Source organism: Poecile atricapillus, chromosome 13 (assembly GCF_030490865.1).
Source record: "Poecile atricapillus isolate bPoeAtr1 chromosome 13, bPoeAtr1.hap1, whole genome shotgun sequence".
Classification (NCBI taxonomy): Eukaryota; Metazoa; Chordata; class Aves; order Passeriformes; family Paridae; genus Poecile; species Poecile atricapillus.
The window spans coordinates 2,535,149-2,555,313 of record NC_081261.1 but is presented as its reverse complement, the minus strand read 5'-3'; positions in this window follow the sequence as shown (position 1 = coordinate 2,555,313).

Here is a 20,165-nt window from a genome sequence, read left to right as displayed (position 1 = left end):
TCCCTCAAACTCATCCCTGCTCTTTCATTGCTCTGGCAATGAGTTTAGGCTAGACTTAGGGACTGCAGTGTCCTAGAAGCAAGCCAGTAGCTACACATTCCTCCTCATTTTGCTCATGAGCACACTGGAGGGTTTTGGATCCCTTCAGGACTGCAGCCACTTGCCACACAATTTGGGAACTCCACCCTCCAGTCCCATTGCTCCAAGGTTCACATTGAGAGGGACACAGAGAATATCCTGCTCTTATTGTCCTTGGGACCAAAATCCCTCTCATTGGGAGCTAGGACTGCTAACTGGGGGCTACCACATGTGCAGCCCCCTCCAGATCCCTGCCAGCCCCAGGGCAGCAGAGACAGCTTTTCACACAAGAATAGTCCAAAGCTGCTTCTTGGAACCAGCAGGGATGGATGCTGGGGGCTTGTCCCAGCCTCTGGCTTTGGGCAGGCAGAGCCCTTTCCTTCCCAGAACAGTCTCTGCTTGTGTTTCAGCACTGGAAGACCGAAGTTGTGTTGGGATGCAACCACTACTGGAGGTCTGAGGAGCTCCAAGCAGCTCCTGCTGGTTCAGATGAGCAGATAGCTCAGCACTCAGCCAGCAGGAGAGCCAAGGAAAAGGGGGTGTCCAGAGGGGTCAGATGGGAAGGACAGGAAGCCTCCCTCTTTGAAAAGCAATTTAGGAGACCAACAAGAGTGGGAAAACAAGGTTTGGGAGGGTCTTTTTATTTGGTTGGTTTAACTCTGTGGGAAGAATGAGTTGTCAATGCAGTTTTTTATTTGTTTTTTTTTGTGTTCTCATAGACAAGAGCTCATTACAGCTGCCCAGAAAGTACCAGTGAGGAAATCTTGAACACTGTCACCTCAGACAGGTCCCACGGGAGCCAGGGTGAGTTTTACCTTGGGAAGGACTGTCAGCTTTGGTCTGAGCCAGCAGCCAACTTCGATTTGCAGCTTAAATCCCTGCTAAAAATATTCAAATCCCCCAGAGAGCTACCCCAGACAGCAAGGAAAGCATAAGAGAAAATAAACTTTCTAATACAGAGCTCTAAACTGTCTCCAGTGTTTTTTCTGGATCCTTTTGGATTTTCTGGATATGCGCACAGCACTCTCCGTTATAAGGCATCATTATGGCACAAACAAACCCTGCCCTCCAGCACAGGGATGGGAAAGACCTGGCAGGTGGTCCAGATCAGCAGAAATAAGAGCAAAGTACCACACAGGTGAGGCACCTGCCCGGGGGAAGGCTGCGGCTCCCTGCCAACATCCAGCTCCTGGCTGCTCTTGTTCTCCCTCCTCCCTTTTTTTTGTTTTTTTGTTTTTAAACTCATGTATATCACTCAAGCAGCTTTCCCAGTGCCTGCAAATGCTAATTGCCATGGTTTGTAACATTCTGTACCCCACTAGAATTAGATGGCAGCCCAGCTGCCCTGATGATATCGTGGTGAATGATTTATCCACCGTGTAGCACATTCCTGCCCTGTGCTGAAGCAGTAATGCTGGGGAGAACTTGGAGTGATTAGTTTGCCTCTGGTGTGGGCTACAATCAAAGGTTAATGGCCTTGAGCACCCAAGAAGTTCAATTAATGCCTTGAAATGGCCTAGCTGGAAGGCCTTTATTAAATGGACCATTAACACACAGAACACTATTTCATGCCTTTGTAAACATGAGTAAAATACCCCTCACATCCAAAGCACTCCGGCCCTGTGCTAAATTAGCGAGTACCTGAAGAACTCTTTGTTCAGAGATGGGCCCCAGCTGCATTCTGGACACACATTTCCACCAACACCACCAAGTTTAAGCTCTCTAGAAGGTCGAAAGTCCTGGAAAAAACCTGGGGTTTCTGGCACTATCAGGAAGCAGCAGTTTTGTACCACCTCTTCTCCCTCTTCAGTCTCTGCCCCCACCAAAACTCCCAAAAGCCTGGAATGAGCCCAGTGAAGAAGAGAGTCCTTCAGAGTCCTCCCAGGGAAGGAAAAGGAGTTCTGGTGCTCATTGAAGGAGCTTTGCTAATGCCTGTGGGGACAGACCCACCCCATGCACCAGGAAAACTTTGTCTGATTGCTCTGCTCATCCTGTCACAGAGTGTGAGGGGGGAAACGTGGATGGCTGCCACAAGAGCTGCCTCAGCAGCTGATTTATTGAAATGTAGAAAGGTTTTTCTGTCGATCCATCTAAGCAATCCATCAGTGCTTCCAGCTGATGCCACCCACAGCCACATCCCTCCAGCCCCTCAGAGAAGGGCAGGGAGAAGCAGCCAGATCATTCAGGGACCACAAGACAACTCTTAGAGTTGTTCTGGCAAGAGTGGAGCTGGGAAGAAACCTCCAAGGCCAGTGACTTGCTCAGGAATCCCTCACTCCCTCAGCGCCCTTGAAGTCGCACATTGAACTGATTTTAATTGCCCACTCCCAGCTTCTCCTTCTGCTGGAGACTCATGCAAGGTCCTTTATCCACAGGCCTTCCATCCCTTTTTAGTTCACTTATAAACCTTCACCCACAACACCTTCTTGGCCAGGACGGAGCCAGCTGTGATGCAACAAGGCAGGAGAATGTCACCGTGCAGCCAGCACAGGTTTCCTTTCTGAGCCAGCCCATCCCAGCCATAAAACTCCCTGCCAAGGCAAATTGGATTAAGCTCAGATCAGATTGTGTGAGAGCTGGGCTGTGGGGACTTTTCACTCTGGCCTTTCTTCAGCAAAAAGAGCTCCAGAGGCTCAGCGTGACAACAAGAGGGGAAAAGGGAGAGAGCCTGGAGCCATGAAGAGAAAACTGGGCTCCCAGGGAGAGGAGAACAAAGGGAGATAAGATGCAAGGTAAATAAAAAAGCACAAGAGCTTAGTTGTGACTTCAGAGAGAGAAAGTGGGGGGCAAGGGGTCAAACTTTACACTAATTAACCTTGTATCAGCAAACCTTGAAAGCCTGAACCGCCCCAGGGGCTGCAGCACGGGAGGTCAGCCTGGGCCATCTTCATCTTTGAAACCAAGGATGAAAAGAGTGACAAAAAAAGGGACAGCTCCACCTTCAGACCCCAGGCAGTTTGCAACGCTCCCACCTGAAAATGGGAGTTTGCTCTGGAATCTCCCCACAGCATCGTTTACATTTGTTAAATAAACAAAAAATAAACAGCCTTGTGGAAATGTGCACCTGCTCCCTGATCCACCAAAGCAGGGATCTGTGAGCTCACCTTTAAACACTGCTAACCCAGACAATCTGAAACCATTAAACATTTGCTTAAATACTTTTCTGGATCAGGCAAAGTATTGCCATGGGTGTCCTCAGGCTGCACAGTTAATTCAAGCAACACCTGGTTCTGTCAATGCTATGGACACAACACTAAAAATCAGACAGCAAACTCACACAGATATAGAAATTATGAGGACTAATGCATAAAAAACATTAAAAATCCATGTCTTGTACAGGATATATATATATATATATGATATATGATATAGAAAAAGGGTAATTACATCTCTGTTCTCAGTGGCTAATAGGAAAATAGTAAGCCTGGTTTGAGTGTTCTGGCTAGAGGAAACACAGCATAATTGCCATTTAATGCCTTTACTTGTTGGCTTGGAAAGAGAGCTCGAATTCTTGGTGTATTAACACTGAAAAAGCATCAGAGCAAAAGGTGCTTCATTCAATCACTGAATACACACTTTTACTCTGATAAAGAAAACCAACCTCCACAGCACCTTCCTTATTTCCCCTCGTTAGCACAGGGGATCCCCAAAACCACTGGGGAATCCACTCAGAGCTTCTGCACACAAAATGGAGATTTTTCATTTTTTTTCCTCATTGGTGGAGTCCTGAATGACAATCACAAACACCCAGGGTTACTGCAGAACAAATAAACTCTGCTAGAGGGTCACCAGCAAGATCAACCCCACAAACAACACTGAGGGGGTGTCTCTTTATCCAGATTCTGGCTGGAAATTCTGCACACCTTTGTCCCCCTGGTAGAGAATAAAAATGTCAAATTTTCAGGCTTTGGGGAAGGCAGTGCCAGCTCTGCCTAGCCCCTAGCACACACCAAACTAAGTAATGATCCCAGCAGAGGGAAGAACAAAGCTGCATTCCCATTCTCTCAGTATGAGGGAGCAGTGATTGAGAACTCCTGAAAATCCCCTTTTGCTCCCCAGTCCAGTTTGTATTTGTTGAAGCCCAAGGCAGACAAACACGAGAGGAGCCCCCAGGAATCCATAACCACCCTGATGCTTCTGGGTAGCAAATCATCTCCACTGCCATCTGTTTTCAGTCACTTCCAAACGAGTTCTGAAGAGTCAATTGTTTTCTTCTAGGAAAAATAAACATGCAAGCTGTTATTCACCCAATTTCCAGCAATTTTCTGCTGTGGGTAAATGTAGCTTCAGATTTTAGAACTAAGTCTCGTTCTCATCCAAAGAATTTTGCAATATAATTACCTCATTTTTACTGACTTGGATAACTGTTGCCCTTTGAAAAAAATATAAAGAAAAGGGGGGTGTAAAGTCTGCAAGACTAATTCCTCCCCCTGCCCCTTTGTTATAAAATCTTGGAACAACTGACAGTGATTAATCTCACTTGATATTTCTTTGGTTCTCTATTTGTTGATTTAAAGGCACTTTATGACTGATTGTTTTCAGTTGCCTGGACAGCTGTCAGATCTCTACTGTGGTTTGATTTGGCTTTCGGGGAGCAAAATTATTATTTTTCTTATTTTTACAGCTCCGAAACCTAGTGGCTGACGGAGGTGGCCCATCAAAAACCATCTATGTGAAACCAAAACTACCTCCAGATTGAGAGAAGATGGCTCAGATGTTCTGCAGGCAGATTACACAAGCATGTGGAAGGCAATAACACAATTCTTTTTATTTTATTACTAGTTTTTAAGATGCCCAGTTTGCACATAGTCTCAAAAACAGTGGCAAAATCCATCCCTGCGTGCAAGATCAGTAGTTTTGTAGGAATAACTTTGGCCTTTGGAGCAGCACTTTGGAGCTGGTGTGGAGCTGTATTTTCTGCTTGTTTCAGGGCTGGAGTGCTGCAGTCCAAGTAATTCCCATCCCTGCCTGCCTGGGAAAGGCTGTGCTCAGTGAAAGGAGTGTGAAACAGGCTCTGAGAGTCTGAACCACGGGAAAAAACCATAAAAGAGTGAGGAGAGCTCAAGAGAGGAAGGTGTTTATACTGAACAGCTCAATATCCATCACCTGCAGCCTCCTGTCCCTAACAGTGACTACAACCTTTGACTTTAAACCTCACCCTCAATTTTAGCTTCTTTTCATCTCTGCATCTTCCTTTCACCTCCATCTCACCACTGTGCCCACCTACCTGCCTTTGTGGCTCTTCACTTCTCTCATGGTGCAACTACAAACCTGACTAGAACTGCTTGAACATCATCCCTGGCCCATCCTCCTGTCCCTTTTTTGGATCCCAAACCAAATCCTCACCAGATTCTACCTCAAACAAGGCTGGACAGGGCTTGGAGCAACCTGGGATAATGGAAGGTCCCCCTGCCCATGACAGAGAAGCAGAACTAAGTTTTTTCAATTCTCCCTTCCAGTCCAAACTGTTCTGGGATTCTCTGGTTCAAAATTTACATGTGAGCTTAAGCCTGTGGAGAGAGCAGCTGCTATTGACTCCAGTCTGCTAAAATTTAAGCGCAAAAGAATAAAAGCTCTTACAACCTGGGGTTTTCCTGGATAGGTGATGGGATCTGCTTACACATCTTCACGTTTTTGTCCCTGCTCAGTTAGACAAGATGAGGAGAAGACGAGGTGAGCAGTGGATGGTGGCACCTCAGGGACAGTCACAGCCCAGGGCCCACGCTTAATTCCTCATTCCTTGTTGAAATCTGTGGCTCTCACCACCCAAAGTTTGCAGCACACAAAACAGCCAGAACAAGTGCATAAACACAGTGAAATGAGGGGTGGGACTCATTATTTTGCAGACTCTCACTGCTTGCAAAGGAAGTTCTCTCCAGCACCTGAGCCACCCTCCCCTTCCACTGCCCACATCACTTCCCAGCCTGCCTCCTCTGGTATTCCTAGTTGGAATTAGGATTACTACCAGCTCTCTTCAAAATAAAAATAACCCACACCGTTCTTATTTTTAGCTACCAGATTATTCTTCACCTTTTCAGCCCATTCTGAAGCATCTTGCATTATTCAGATGCAGTGCCCCTGCTTTTCTCATTGAGGGCCTATGGCCCTGCTGCTCTTTTCAAGCTTCACACTTATATTTTCATGGAGTTTTACTTTTCCTCCTCCAGTCCCCTCCTCCACAACACACTGCAAGCAGTGGAAGCGAGCCCCACATGATGCCCTGAGAGCCTGTGTGGAACAATAGACTTGAGCTTGGTTTTACTAAATCACTCATCCCAACGTCTTTTCTCTGCCTTACTTTCTAAACCATGGCCATAAATTGTTGGGAAAACAGCAGAACAGTCGTATCTTTGCATCCATGCCCTCAGCAGCTCTTCCAACACCCTGCAAATATGGGCCACCAAGCCCACCAGGCCACATTTAATCGTGCACAACACACTGGTGAAGTTTCCCTCCACCCTTGCTCACATACAGATCTTTCAACCCAGCTGAAACATCTGGGAATTCTTTTCCCAGTTCCACAAACCCCACAGTGCTCTTTTCCCTTCCATTCCTGATTGTCTTCCCAGGGTACCACCTTCTCCAGACACATATCCCTTCTTCTCAGCCACTTGGACACGGGATGGAATGGGACCATCCTTGAACAAATAAATCCCAGTGGATTTCCCATCTCCTCTGCTTTCCACCACTCTGGTCTCATTTCTGTCATCTGATTCCTCTTTATCCACATTGCCTGTTCTCATACCCATTCACGTCACACATTTAAGAAGGTGGCAAAGAATGTCAAATGTCTTTATAATCCCACTAAGCCACATTTGCCGCTTCAACCACCAGCTTAGCTCACTGTGCTCCTTTTAAACAAACACAAACAACCCCAGAAGATGTAACAACAACAGAAACAGGCGGGCAGCAGAGCAGGACATGCTGAAACTCAGCGTGGTCCCCCATTAGGGGGAAAATTTTGAGTGTTTTAATCATGACAACGGCACCACAATGAATCAGTGGATCTGCCGGGTCAGCCTCTCGGCTGGTGCAGCGCCAGCAGCTTCCACAGGGGTTCATCAGGCATGAATTGGCCCCATATGTGAAAACCCTCCACAATTTGTCCAGTTTCTCCCATCCCTGCGGAGCAGAGCCTCCATATGTGAGATCCCACAGAGCTGTCAGCCAACGTTACATTTCAATAACAGCAAAAACAAGCGGGGCTGCACAAACCGGCGGAACAATCCCATTGCTCATAAACTGGCAAGTGACCTCCGCTGGCAGCGCTCCTGTTGATCACAGCCCTTGCTATGGAACAAAACACAGGAGCTATCACGCCAGAACAGGCTCAGTGATCCATCCTCCCCCTGCCTCCTGTCTCCAGCAGAGGCCAACGGTGATGTTGGAACGGGAGATTAAAGATGGATCCGCGACGCCTGCGAGGCACCTGGGCTGCTTGTGCAATATTTTGCCCTTGACCCAGGGAAAAACTCTCCTGTTCCATGCAAGTGTGCAATATGTCATCCCAGAGAGGAAAGGCTCTCAGGGGCTCTCAGAAAGCAACATATGTCCAAGTCTTTTTTTTTTTTGATGACTGTCAAAAAAAAGATGACTGCCTTTTTTTTATTCTCTATTTTAGCTCGATTGGTATAACTGAACGTCTTCTTCTTAAGATCAAGTCTTTGACTTCACAAATTGATTTTGTGTCAAAAATACTGTTCTTACCTAAATTAATATCTTTTCTCACAGAAGTAGATGCATAGGATTATTTTTTTTCATCTTACCCTGTTTCTCGGGGTTTTAATCCCTTGCCTTGCCAATCCAACACCAAATCAATGTTGGTCCATTCTATTTCTTTGTAGATAAATTCTCTCCCTCCAAACTTTAGAAACTTTTCTTCTTCTCTACCTTTATTCCATCTTGTCTTGGGCATGATTTATATAGTTCAGCTACAACATTATTTGGCTCAGTCCTGAGCAGAGATTGCATTCTCAGTTCCCGCAAGGCAAACAAATAGATCAGGTGAAAAAATTAAAAAAACCTGAAATAATATCTTCTACTTGAAGTGGAGTTCAGGGAAGTTGATGAGATGATGCTGATGGCTATACAATGAATCATATCCTTTCTAAACTGAGATTTGTTATCAAGTACAAACCACTCTTCAGTTCAAAAGTGGAGATGGTGATCAGATGACTGTTTTATTTGTTCATCTTTTTGTCACGAAACAACAGATTTTGCAAATATTAAACCCAAAGAAAATACGATCTCAACTATTTATTTTATTCTTGGGTTGGTTTTTTTCATCTCTGAAAGAATTACTTTTTAAATGTTGTGCCTGGTAGAAGATGCTAACATGAAAAGCTCTCTAATTTAGAAATGAGGTATAGATGCTTTTAGTTTAAATTACTAAAAATTAAAAAAAATATTAAAAATTAAAATTTAAAAGAAAAAAAAACTTTGGCTCTCTCAATTTATATATTATTAATACTCAGGGCATCTCCTGATTCCGGAGACTGAAGCAGAGAGGGAAAACTCCTGCATCCATCCCCAAGCCGAGTATTTGGTGAGGTCCCATCCGCCAGTGCTGGCAGCCCCGGCCCCCTCGTTAGGTGCTAAATTAATGCCTGGCTCCCGCTGTGCCCTTGCCAAGCGGGCAGAGCTCCAGCCCGAGCCTGCCTTGTCCAAACAGCACCCACCCTCTAGTGGGATGAGGGAAAAGTGCTGCTCCAGCTGCTCCCGGCCGGGATCCATCCCGGATCCATCCCGCGGCACGGGACAGCTGCTGCACACCCAGAGGATGCTGCTGGAGGATGGGCACGGACAGATCTTCCCTCCCCTGCGCCTCCCTGACCTCCCCAGCCCTCCTGGATCATAAAGCGTTTTTAGCTCTGAGGGATGCTCCCAGCCAGGGGGAGCTTCTGCAGGAAACTCCTGGGATAATCTTTGCTTTCAAGCTCTGCTTTGTGCGCTGCGGAGTCAGGGACATTTAAACCGCGTTTTTACAGGTGAGCAGGCAGTGATCACCCAGGGAATCGCTGGAAGGATCGTTCTGTGCCAAAAATAGCGTGGCAGCAGGACCAGTGACTGTCCCCCCATGGTGGCACTGCCCTCAGGGGCTGTGTCCAGCTCTGGGACCCTCAATTCAGGAAGGACATTGAGGGGCTGGATGTGTCCAGGGAAGGGTCTGGAGCACCAGGAGAGGCTGAGGGAGCTGGGAAGGGGCTGGAGCACCAGGAGGGGCTGAGGGAGCTTTGGAAGGGTCTGGAGCCCCAGGAGAGGCTGAGGGAGCTGGGAAGGGGCTGGAGAATTCCTGAGGGAGCTGGGAAGGGGCTGGAGAATTCCTGAGGGAGCTGGGAAGGGGCTCAGCCTGGAGAAAAGGAGCTCAGGGGGCCCTTGTGGCTCTGCACAAGTCCCTGGCAGGAGGGGACAGCCGGGGGGGTCGGGCTCTGCTCGCAGGGAACAGGGACAGGAGGAGAGGGAACGGCCTCAGGCTGGGCCAGGGGAGGCTCAGGGTGGACAGCAGCAGGAATTTCCCCATGGAAAGGGAGCTCAGGCACTGGAAGTGCCCAGGGAGGGTTGGATCCCATCCCTGGAGGTGGCACTCAGAGCTCTGGGCTGGGGACAAGCTGGGGATGGGGCACAGGTTGGACTCGATGATACCAGAGCTCTTTTCCAACCTTAGTGCTTCTATGATTATACCTTTCTTTTGCTATAAGGAGAGGACTAAACACACAAATCAAACAAAATCACTTAGGGAAACAAAAACCCAGCCAGTTTTCCTCTATGCATTAGATAGACCAATATAACTGAAAAGTAATTAGGAAGTGGAACATTTTTGTTCAACAATGAGCACTGCACTTGTGGCACAACCTGTGCAAGTGCAGCAGAGCTGTCAACAGGTCTCAAATATTAGTACAAAATATAAGAAATGAGCAGTCTTTAGGGAAAACACTCTTGGAAGGGTTTGCAGCAACTGAGGGCCAGACCCTGATCCCGCAGCCACTGAAATGTGCTTTGCAAAGGACACACAGGCAGGCCCAAGGATGAGAGCAGGGCAGCATCACCAGACAGATACAGCCCCCAGTGCCTGGGCAGCAGGTCCAGGGGCCATATCTGAGGCCAACCACGCTCCAGAGAAATCCAAACCAAGCCCAAAGTGCAGACACAACTCAGCACAAACAGCCCCACATCCCCAGGGGCTGAGCCTAAGAGCAGCTCAGGACCTGCCAGCACAGGTGGGTGCCCAGACAGAGCCACTCAGGGAAGTCAGAGCCTGCTGAGGTCTGGCAAACCTCTATTTAAACCCAGAGTAACAATCCCCAGTGGATTTAGATGAATCAAATTAGGTCCTAAAGTTATAAATGAAGATTTACAATGACAGCACGAAATGAAAAACCGCTAAGAAATATATTCTGTTCTCAAACATGACACAGTGAAGGGCAGGAATGAAGCAGCCAAGGCCATTAAAAGCAAGATGGGACCTGGAACAATTGAACAGGGCTGAGGAGAGCATGATCCTCTCCTTGACATGATGCAATCAGCCGCCTCCAGCAGGTCTAGAATGGAAACAGCGTGAAGTGAAGGAGGGGGGAACGAAAATAAAGCCATCTTTCATGGATCACATGGTCCCATCAGGAAATATGGAAACCTCTGACTTGTCTGGCTCTCTGTCTCTCCCTCCCTACGGGTCTTGTGCAGAAAGCACAGCCTGTGTGCCCGGGAGGTGATGAAATCCCTAATGCTGTATGGCACATGGGGAATTTGGGGGATTGCAAAACAGGATGTTTCTTGGAGGAAATACAGTCTCAGCAAGCAAAAGGTTCAAGTACGGTACATCTCACAATGATGTAAGAGCTCGATTATGCATCTCCCTTAAAGCCCAGCTTAGGGTTTCAGTTCTAGTAGAACTAATGGGCAACACCTGCTGCGATGAAAACAATTTCCGTCCCTGAACTCGAGCAGAAGTGTTTATCTTTTGAGTCAGAAAATGTTCCTCTAATGTCTGAACAAGACTCCAGGGACGGGAACATATGCCCAGAACTGACGTTTCCGCGCATTAGATCGCTTATAAAAATGGGAATTAGAAAAAACCTGGTATCATCAGATGTCTCGTCCAATAAAGTCATTAAATGGAAAGTACAGGAAGGTTCCTCTAACGTTTCCTCTCGCTGCCACTGTAGTCCCAGTTGCTCTTTGGAGAGCACAAACAGAGGCTACTGAAAAAGCTCGCTGGGGTAAATTGTGAGTTCAAAATTCAGGGCTTTTCCAGACCTGTTCCTGGCAAAATTACCACTGGTTTCAGTGGAAACTTTACCCAAATATGGGCCCCAGGACTTGGGCCTCTTGGTTTTAGTTACTAATTTTATTATTAAAGGTTAAACAGAGCTGTTGACAGTACAAACTATTTTCTTACGTAAGCAGTGAGAGTGTCAGATATACGAGATAAAACAATACTGCCAAGTCAAGGCAATATAGGTTATGGGTGAATGTCCTTTCACAGAACATCCTGCTCCAAATCCCAAGAATCACTCTTTTCCTCAAGCAAAACTCCCACTTAAATCCACTGGAGCTCGGTGTGATAAGGAGGCAGAGTCAAGAAAGGACCTTGAGGTTCAGCCACGGTTGCTACGAGGGTTTTTAGGGAGTGTAGCTGCTGAAAACACAGAGATTCTACTTTTATGTAATAGTCATTAAATATTATAATGCAAATTAAATGTTTAAGCCACCCAGTTATATACACACAACCCTCAACAACAAAGCCCTGGATGATAGGGATGTCAGAGAGGATATGTTGGGCTTTCCTCCCTTAGTTTCTGCTGCAATGTTCTTTATCTAAAGCTTGGACCCAAACCAGGGACTTGTTTTTAATTCTTGACTGAAAATAATAACAGCAAATTATGTGGCACTGAAAAATAATAACCATCCAGTCAAAGGCAAAACGTTCTCCATTCAGTCAAACAACACTTCACTGGTTTGGTGATTAAGTGGCAATCCAAAATTCAACTCCCCGGAAAATCTACTGTTGTTATAATGCAATTGTACTGTCAGGGCCACGGATAGTTCTGTCTTTAATAACAATGCAACAGACACTGAGAGAAATTCCTGTGGCTGTCTGTCCTCCTCAGATACAGTTATCATCCCATAGATCATCAGCTGCACAATAGGCAAGGGTGTCACGAAGTTTTTGACACAGTTAACACATTAACACATCAGACAAATGCAGGATTTCAGCCAGTTCTCACCAAAGCCAGTGGAAAACTCCCGAAGGAGCCGTGCTGGGCACAGGGATGGTGTCACAGGGATTGTCAATCACGTAGCAAACAAGACAATCCCAGCAGCTTTCTGACATCAGCGTCTGCCTCCACTCGAGGCTTTGGCAGAGCCTCAGGAAGGACTGGCTCTCTGTCTCCTGCTCTTTCAAACAGCCTGAGAAACACAGGGGTTTGTTGTTTTGGCATAGGGCGCTCAAAAGGACACTGCCGAGCTCCACAGAACAGAAATCTGAGTGATTTTTGTCTTTTCTTCCGAAATTTGGTGTATTTTTAAGCATGATTTTATTTTTAGCCCTGTGTTTTACCCAGCTTTTTAAAATAAAGCAGCAAGAAGCCTTTGCTCTACATCAACCCCACAACCCTAAATCCCAGGTCAGCCCTGACTGTGCTGTTGAAGTGTGGTCATATCAGACAGTGTATCTAACCACAGAATGTATTTTCTGAGCAAATGTTTAGTAAAACTCTCATAATTTTTGCTGAGTAAGAGTTCACTGGGATTGATCTGCTCAGGGAAGGAACACCACAGATGAAAACATACTGTTCCTTTACAGTCACAATACCAGCACAGCAATAAACACTATCTCGCCTGGAAAATGAAGCTTAAAACAACAAAACCCTTGTGCAAATGGTGCACAGAAATACCAGGACTCCCAGCTTAAAATGAAAAGCTAAAAAGTAACAAGACATAGGGGAAATATTTGATTTTAATCCTGATTTCTGCAAGGTTGAAGATCCAAAAGAATGAGCGGGCAAGAGAACCTGATCCTGGAAATAAGCTCAGAGAAACAAAAGCAGGAGTCTGAATCCAAGATAATTTTCCACTTTTGTACAATCAGGGCTACAATAACAGAAGCAAACCCGCACATTTTCCTATTCATAGGGAAAAACATCAGCCCAAGGCTGGAGAGGCAGAGACAGAACACAAAATAGGTGCCGTAGAGAACTGAATGAAGCCGTTTCTCCCTTCCTCTATTCCTCCCCGTCCCTAACCCCCCCAAATCGGTGATTTCACGGTTTAGCACATCTGCAGGGATGGGGCTGCTCCGGGGGGACATCGCTGCTCTCCATCCCCGGAGCCGTGCAGGTGCAGCAGCAGGTGGGCAGCTCCCTTTGTGCTTCCTGGGGCTGTGCTGCTCTCACAGATGCTGCTCCAGAGCCAGTCCAGCTCCAGAGGAGGCTGTGGCACGTCCTGCCCTGAGCTGGCTGGGCTTGAGGGGCTGTCTGAGCAGCAGGAGGGAGCAGGAACGTGCTCCCTGCCTCCGGCGCGCTCTCCTCGGCAGATGGTGGCTGTGCCGCATCTGTTCCCCACCGAGTTCTGCATCTGGGACTGCTGCAGCTCTGAGCAGCACTTGAGGGATCTCCCGTGAGGAAAGGCTGACAGGTTTGGGATTGTTCAGCCTGGAAAAGAAAAGCTTTGGGGCTCACCTGAAGGGAGCCCACAGGGAAGATGGAGAGACTCTTTACAAGGGATGGAGGGACAGGACATGAGGGAATGGCTCCAAACTGATAAAAAGTAGGGTTGGATTGGTCATTAGGAAGAAATCCTCCCCTGTCAGGGTGGGCAGGACCTGGCACAGGGTAACCAGAGAAGCTGTGGCTGCCCCTGGATCCCTGGAAGTGCCCAAGGCCAGGTTGGACAGGGCTGGGAGCAGCCTGGGATGGTGGAAGGTGTCCCTGCCATGGCAGGGGTGGCACTGGATGATTTTTAAGGTCCCTTCCAGCCCATTCTGTGATGCAGAACTGCCCAGGGATTGCAAACACAGCCTGTGCAAGCACTACTCAGAGGAGGTTTCCAGTCTCCTGTCTCAGAGCCTTCAAAGGAAAATGAAAAACATGGTAAGCAGGTAAATGGCTACCCTGGGGTGATGATCCATCAGAATCAGCTGAATAAAACCAGCATTCATTATCAAACTTTGCCCAACATACTACACTCAACCCCAAACTTTAAGTCCCTACAAAAATAGTATCTTTTAAATAAAGTGGAAATGTGTTGCAAGCAACTTCTTTTTATTTCACTGCAAAGAAAACAAACTACTTTTCTTTTAGCTGCAATTCACAGAAGACTGCCTGGTTTACATGGGAAACTGAGGAATGAACATTCCCTGCAATGAGTCTGCAGAGGGAAAGAAATGACTTCTCAGAAAGGGCCAAGTTCAGGATTTCACTTTAAGCAGGGGCTAAGAGTAAAGTCCTGCCTGCTGGAATTGTGAAATCTCTGTAACCAAGTTTATAAGCAAGTATTAGCACAGCTGGCAAAGGCTTTCAGCTAGGAAAAAGTTATTCCACTGGTGAAGGCGTGCAGGAGGGAGCAGATGAGCTGAAGTCTGGAAAAGCACAGCAGATGGGGGCTGTGTGCACTGGAGGCCTGTTGAGAAGCCACTGCAATATTCATGAAAGATTTTAGGTCTTTAGACCAAAATGTCCTAGCAATAGCTATTAGTAAAATATTTTTTCCTCTATTTTTTTCTTTTTCCCTGTTGCCTGCACGGACTGGAGTTTTGCTGACAGGCACAGTGAAAACTGCTGGAAATGCCAGACAGAGGGAGGAGATGGACCTGGCACAAAACCTGCAGTGAGGAGGCTGCTTTGGGATGTCCTGGTGGAGCACTTCAGCCCAGCAATGGGTTTGGGAAGCAGCTTGCACTGAGCAGAATGCAAAACTCGTAACAGGAAAAGATGCCTCTTCATACCAGGGCTCCACTAAAAAAAAAAGCTTTTGTGAAAAGTCAGGTCACAAACATCTGACCAAAGGAACTCCAAAATCTACATTGGTGAAGAAAAGGAAGGTAGGGAATGAACCCAGATTAGCCAGATTCCCCCAGGGAAGCAGAAAGAGGGGTCTTGTTAAAGCACCAGCTGTTAGCTCCCATCTGTGTGCAATTCCCACTCCTTCCCTCTCCGCAGGATAAAGCCCTTCCAAAAAGGGCTGTGAGTGAGCTGCCTGAAAACTGGAGGAGACCCAAGCACGAGCTTGTGGTGGGTGTCACACAGCTCAGAGAAGACCTTGTGCTTCCCACAGGGGCTTGAGGCCAGATGCCATCTCCAGGCAGCGCAGAGGCAAAGGTCATCAGCGACAGGATTGCCCAAGTGTAGGGAAACCACACCAGGGAAAGCAGGAGCTGCTGAAGCAGCAGAGTCCCCATCCCCAGCTGTCCCCAAGGCCCAGGCAAAGCCCCGGCCACCGAGCTGCCACCAAAGGTAGGACAGTGCCAGCCTGGAAACCACCCTGCTGCTCAGAAATAACTCTGCCCCTCGGAAAACTTGCACGGCTCAAATACACGGGACTGCAAGAACAAAATAAACTGTAATTATCAGCCTCATCAGGAGAAAAGCAGCTCTTAGTCAAGTTCATGTCTGTATGATAATAAATGATACAGATGTGTCAGTAAAAAGATCCCTGTCTGCAGGGCTCTGAGCACCTGCTTTTTTTACCATGATTTTACCATGGTGGGTGTAGTTAAATTAACTAAGAAAGGTGCTGGTTCATCTCTCTGGGCTAAGATTTCTCCTGGACATTTCCCGTGGGTGGGAATAAGAACAATTGCTGACTCTGGGGGCAACTCGTGTTTTCCTCACTGTCCCTCCAGGGTGACAGAGATGAATTGCTCCTCCTGTGCACTTGGAGTAAAATTCTGGTGAATCCTGTTCACAAAACCCACTCATGATCCTCCAGGTGTTTGTTTGCCATTTGTACTGGTGGAAATCAGCTGCTCCTGCTGGACCAGTTCACGCTGGTGCAAAGACCATATTCTGCAGAAAAATGACATAATCAGGTAGTGTCTGGTGGGAAGTCATGTCACAGGGACAGAGGTCGGCGTACCTGGTGTCACAGGAGAGGCTCTGAAACAGCTCACCGAGGTAAAGGCTGGCAGAAACGAGAGAAAGGTGCCATGTGGCTCTCATGAAAGGCCAGTCCCTTCTCCAGAACTGAAGAATTTGGGGGCCAGCCCTCATCCAAGATGAGGCTGCACTAAAACCAGAGCGAGCCCCCCAGAAGCTCTGTCATCATCGCAATGGACAGATGGCAAGGAAAGAGAAAATCCTATCCTGGAGCACAGCCAGAGGCAACTCTGAACTGCCTGAACTGCCCTCAGAAGACCCAACTGCAGCAGAACGAGAGACATTTGGGCACAAGGATTGTCTGTTGAAGCCTTCATTCACAAATAAATCCACTTTCACCTTGGAGCAGACACCCAGGATAGGACACCAGGAGAAATATGTTCATAGTTTAGATATGGTGCCATCAGACTAAAACAGCACCCAAATATCAAAGTAAAACAATGATAACCTGCTCTACTGAACGTCATTCAAAGCCATAAATGTTCAAGAGATACGTCAGAGAGTGACACACAGCCTAAGCAGAGATTTGAGAAATGAAAACATCCTCTCTTAGGTTATGTTGTTTCTGTCCTTAAAACACAGACTGAACTTTTGGTAGGAGAATAATAGACTCCAAATCATTTTAATGAGACAAGAGATGAAATTTGCAGGGAATAGACATCAATTTGAGAGAAATCATATCCTCCTGGCAGGAGATTTAATCATCTGATTATTCCAGGAGACACATTTTGGCATAGGAGCTGTTTGTAGGCTCCAAAAAACTACACAGGTTTGTTCAAAACTTCACAGAAGAGGCACAGAACTATTATGTCAGCCAATTAATAGAGACTTTTGACTGGAAAAAAGAACATTCGATCAAAATTGCCTAAAACAATCCTTTCTCGTGCATCTAAATTAAAAGTACTTCAAAACCAAGCTGATCTCAAATTCCCAGCCCATATCCTGCTCTCTTCTCTTAGGTCTTTATGGCTACTCTGGGGTGATGATCCACCAAGGTCAGCTGAGTAACAGCAGCACCAATTATCAAACTTTGCCCAACATAATACACTTAACCCCCAAATGTAAATCACTACAAAAATACTCTAAATAAGGTGAAAACATGTTGTGATAAATGTTTTTTTTTTCACTGCAAAGAACACAAAGTCAACTTTATTTTTTTTTTAAGCTGCAATTCATAGAAGACTGCAGAATATTACCCTGACTTGTTCTTGTGACTCACTGTCACAAGGCCACTTTGAGCCTCTCCTCAGTGCTCTTTAGCCAGATGAGGACGTCTGTGCTGAGCTCTGCTTTCCAGGCACAGGAATGTGCACGGACGTTGTGTCAATGTCACTCAAAACACATCCCTGAGGGTCCCCTGGGTCAGGAGGGCTCTGCAAGGGGTACCCCAAGGTTTCCACATCTAACAAATCCTACCCAGCAATGAGAAAATTGAACAGCCTGTATTCTAGCGAGTACAAACCCAAAGATTTGGTCCTGCTTAGTGCATTGAGCCCACCAGAGATTGTTCATCGAAAAAGAGGCAAACGCTGAGGGAACTCCACAACCCTCCTAGACAGATGCAAAAAAACCCAAAAAACAACAACAAAAAAAAAAGAACTTGGAAACACCCCAGTGTGTTCCAGCAGCCTATAATGGGAGACTGGCTGTGGAAGAAGAATTGCTGGTATGATCTCAGGACTCAAGCCACTGTAGTCAGCCAGTCTGCCCACAACGATGGGCCAGCCAAGACAATACCAGCTCTATGCTCACTGATAATCCAACACAAACTGCATCCCCCCGACTGGCCATGCCACAGAGAGCAGGCAGGAGCACGTAGAAGGCTCAGGAAGATAGCAGGCTACCTGCTCTCCTAGGTTCAACAGCAGGGAAGTTTCTTTTGCTGCTTGCAAAAACTCCTAATGGGGTCAGCTGAAATGATGGATGTAAACAGCTCCTCCAGCCACAGGCAGTGCCGGATATTCCTACAAGTACTGAGCTCCTGTGGGTATTACACAACTGCCTCTATTCAGGAGGCTAAAAAGGAGTTCAGTCCTGCTTGTATATGCTGGAATCATTACATACAGTGTTCCCATAAATCATATAAATGAGTATTACTGTGCCACTGGTTCGAACAGCTGCTGTTATTATTGAAAACCCTCCTGGCAACCCAAGCCCAGTGCCATTCAAGCTGAGGTTGTGCTGGACTCAAGTCTGTGCCCTGCAGTTTCCCCAGAAGATTTTGGCAGGGTTGAGGGTGCAGTGCCCATCTCCATCACCCAAGGGTGACACATGTTGACATGGAGCCCTGTCCCCAGGCACTCACCACGGGGAGCTGTGTCCCCCAGCAGGCTGCTCTGAGCCCTGTCTGCTCCACACCCCAGCCTGTTCTCCACCTGGAACACCTCCTGTGACACAGGCCACCAGGGACAGCCACCCCAGCCCTCCTGCTGGGGACATTCCAGACACAGCTGAACCTCAGCAGCTCTTGGGGCACCCAGCAAAGCTGCTGGGGATGGAAGACACAAAAGCACAGGCAGCTTTTACCTCAGCCAAAGCGCCACCAGTTATCAGGAGAGACACTTGACGAAACACAGAGATTGGAAAAGGCAGAGAGGAGTCCCAGGAGGCAGCAGAAGGCCATGGACACCCTGTCTGTGGTCTTGTTCAGCACATTCCACCCTCAAGTCAGCCCTGTCTGAACCTCTCACCCACACACTAATTTATTCCTGAGGGTTTTCAAGAAATAGGAATTCTGAAACAAGATGTACAGAAAGTTTAGTACATGGTGTTAAAGCTAGCATCCATCATGTCAGTTATCCCTCTCCAATGAATTCGTTCTGCTTGTTATTATCATCTGTCTATATTCATAAACAATGCCCTTATGATTTTTTCCATGCCTATTTATTTCCTCAGTTGCTGACTTGGTTTCCTGAGGCTATCAGAAAATTACATATAAATATTTATATAAACAGATCTCTATTTTGAAATGGTCCCCAGCTACTTCTGAATGCAATATGACATCAACCAAAACTCAAGGCATGCTTGGCACATGGAACCCACTACTGACTATAAAAATGGGTGTAGCTGAAATAGCCCCAGGAAAGGACCCACCAAACTCATATCCAGAATGTATTTCAGTAAATATGGGGCCCAGGATTGGCACATGGATGGGCAAAAACTCTTGGGGAGGTGGGAGAACAATTTCATGAGGGACCATTCGTGCACCAGCCAGATGTGCTGTTAGAGCTGTACTGCAGCACCACAGTTTGTTAATGGGGTGAATGGATTGAATTGCACTACTGGACACGTTTCCAGATTAAAATCTGATTACACCAGGACAAAGAAGACAGCAAGTATTATCTCTGAGGGTTTTTCGAGCAGAAAACAGCATCCAGCAATTCTTTCATTTTGGGTTATAAAGTGATTTGGAATGAGGAGAAAAAAACCTTCTGAAATAATCCCTTTGCAGACATGAGAAACTGCCATGGACGGTGCCATGCTGATGAGCCCAGCTATAATCCAATCTCTGCTTTCTGCTGACTGGCTGAGCTCTGGTGGTTTATGATGTCAGAGGAACCCCTCAAAAGAATTATAGCCTTTTAGTCAGCTCTGAACCACGTATTATTATGAATACTAAACTGGTTCAAGTGCTCTTTTGGTCTTGCTCTAACATTAGACAAAGTCTAAGAGCAATTACCTATCTCTTCAAGGAATGTGTTTTCCTTGGCGTGGGATCCTGCTGGAAGCAGGAGGGAACATTTGTGGATACAACTTCCCCAGAGCCAGCACAGGACAAGGTACAAACACCAGGACAGGGCTCCTGTCACCACAGCCCCACAAAATAAAAGGCTTCCACCACAAGCAAATCTTAACCATTCCTCGTAAAAACACGTTAAATAAACGCAGATAGGGGTGATGCAGGCGAGAGGCACATCGTGGTGGATAAAAACTACATTAATTTGAAAAACAGATGCCAGCATTAGCCCTGCAGAAAGAGGGGTTTGGGCAGGT